This window comes from Penaeus vannamei, chromosome 37, assembly GCF_042767895.1.
Source record: "Penaeus vannamei isolate JL-2024 chromosome 37, ASM4276789v1, whole genome shotgun sequence".
Taxonomy (NCBI): Eukaryota; Metazoa; Arthropoda; class Malacostraca; order Decapoda; family Penaeidae; genus Penaeus; species Penaeus vannamei.
In genome coordinates this window covers 3555278-3557777 of record NC_091585.1, presented here as the reverse complement: position 1 = coordinate 3557777, position 2500 = coordinate 3555278, and the positions used below count along the sequence as shown (strand labels likewise).

At 51.1% G+C, this 2500-nt stretch overlaps 1 protein-coding gene across 7 annotated transcripts in view; it reads left to right on the top strand.

Annotated features, from left to right (window-relative positions):
* The window catches only part of LOC113805650 (KN motif and ankyrin repeat domains 1), a 76634-nt gene that overhangs the window by 27126 nt on the left and 47008 nt on the right, over positions 1–2500 (top strand). The window lies entirely within an intron of this gene.

Sequence of the window (2500 nt, the reverse complement as noted above, 5' to 3'; positions counted from 1 at the left end):
TTGGAGGTGGAGGGGGGGGGGGGTTGGGGGGGAGAGGGTCAAGGGGAAGGGAGGGGAGGTGGAAGGGGGTTGGGGGATGCTAAGGGGTTGGGGGGAGGGAAGGGGAAGGGAAGGGAGGGGGTCAGGGGAAGGGTGGGGAGGGGGTTAGGGGAAGGGTGGGGAGGGGTCAGGGGAAGGGTGGGGAGGGGGTCAGGGGAAGGGTGAGGAGGGGGTCAGGGGAAGGGAGGGTAGGGGGCCAGGGGAAGGGTTGGGGGGATGCTAAGAGGTTGGGGGAGGGGGTCAGGGGAAGGGTGGGGAGGGGGTGGAGGGAGGGAAGAAGGGATGTGGAGGGGATGGAGGGGGGAGAATAGAGGGATGGATGGATAGAGGGAGGTGGGGGGCAAGAGGAGTGTGGGATGGAAGATGTAGGAGGGAAATGGGCAGAAAAGAAGGGGTGGGGAAGAGGTAGAGGAGGGAGGAGGGAGGGAGAGAGAGAGAGAGAGAGAGAGAGAGAGAGAGAGAGAGAGAGAGAGAGAGAGAGAGAGAGAGAGAGAGAGAGAGAGAGAGAGAGAAAGAGAGAAAGAAAGAAAGAAAGAAAGAAAGAGAGAAAGAGAGAAAGAGGGAGAGAGAGCAGAGAAGGGCGGAAGGAGGCAGTGACGGCAAGGGGCAGGAGGGGAAGTGGGCAGGAGGAGGGGGAGGGGCAGGGAGGCAGGGCAGGGCGGGGCCATCTCTAAAGGGGGGAGGGAAAGGGGGGGGGAAGGGAGGGCTAAGCTAATTTACAACAGTGAAAGTTCGTGTGTAAATCCGAAATTTACAATGGGGTGGGTGGTTTTGTATAGTCTTTCTCTCCTTCCTTGTCTTTCTCTCCTTCCTTGTCTTTCTCTGCTTCCTTGTCTTTCTCTCCTTCCTTGTCTTTCTCTCCTTCCTTGTCTTTCTCTCCTTCCTTGTCTTTCTCTGCTTCCTTGTCTTTCTCTCCTTCCTTGTCTTTCTCTCCTTCCGTGTCTTTCTCTCCTTCCTTGTCTTTCTCTGCTTCCTTGTCTTTCTCTGCTTCCTTGTCTTTCTCTCCTTCCTTGTCTTTCTCTGCTTCCTTGTCTTTCTCTCCTTCCTTGTCTTTCTCTCCTTCCTTGTCTTTCTCTGCTTCCTTGTCTTTCTCTCCTTCCTTGTCTTTCTCTCCTTCCGTGTCTTTCTCTGCTTCCTTGTCTTTCTCTGCTTCCTTGTCTTTCTCTCCTTCCTTGTCTTTCTCTCCTTCCGTGTCTTTCTCTCCTTCCTTGTCTTTCTCTCCTTCCTTGTCTTTCTCTCCTTCCTTGTCTTTCTCTCCTTCCTTGTCTTTCTCTCCTTCCTTGTCTTTCTCTCCTTCCGTGTCTTTCTCTCCTTCCTTGTCTTTCTCTCTTTATTTGCCTCCTTTTCTCGCTTTGATTCTTCCTCTCCTTCGTTTGTCTCTTTCTCTCCTTTCTTTCTCCTTTTCACTTTCTCGTCTTTCGTGCCTTTCTTTCCTTTCCTGTTTGTTTTTCTTTTCTCATTCTCTCTCTCTCTCTCTCTCTCTCTCTCTCTCTCTCTCTCTCTCTCTCTATCTCTCTCTTTCTCTCTTTCTCTTTCTCTTTCTCTCTCTCTCTCTCTCTCTCTCTCTCACACACTCACTCACTTTTTTCTCTAACGGGCTCTGTCACACACTCTTTATCCGTCTTTTTATTTCTATCTTAAAAACAAAAACAAAAAACTGTGCTTTAAGAGTACGCAGTTACCAAAATGGGTAATAAATGTGTTAATTTAGATGATAATGTGTGTGTGTGTGTGTGTGTGTGTGTGTGTGTGTGTGTGTGTGTGTGTGTGTGTGTGTGTGTGTGTGTGTGTGTGTGTGTGTGTGTGTGTATGTGTGTAGGTGTTTGTGTGTGTGTGTGTGTGTGTAGGTGTGTAGGTGTGTGGGTGGGTGGGTGGGGGTGTTTATTGTGAATCTTATCACGTGAGTGTACATATGTATGTGGCTGTTTTCTTACGCCCACCTGGTCGTGCTTATGTATACGCAGTACGCATCTGTACGTGCGTACGTGCGCGCGGTGCATGAGACGGCGGATATACCAATAGGCTCTCCCTAAGCGTTCCTGCCTCCCTGCCTCCCTGCCTCCCTGCCTGCCCGTCGCTCCCTTTTCCTGTTTTAGTCCTATGGCAGACTCTTCCGCCCTCCCTCCTCCTCCTCCTCCCTTCCTTCTCTCATCCCCCCTACTCTCCTCCTCCCTCTCCCCTCCCCTCCTCTTTCGCCCTCTCCCACTCGTTCCACCCACACACAAAATACCTGCGTGTGTGTATGTGTGTGTGGGTTTTCACCTGTGTCTGTGTGTATGAGTTCAAGTGTGCGTAGGTGTTTTGAGTATGTGTGTGTGTGTGTAGACGTGTTTGAGTGCGTTCATAATGCGTGTCTGTTTGTGCACGTGATTGTTTTTGTTGTTGTTACTGTTTTCTTCGAAGGTAAGTGGATCGTGTGTGCGGGAGGGTGTGTGCGTATCTGATTTTGTGCACATGTGCG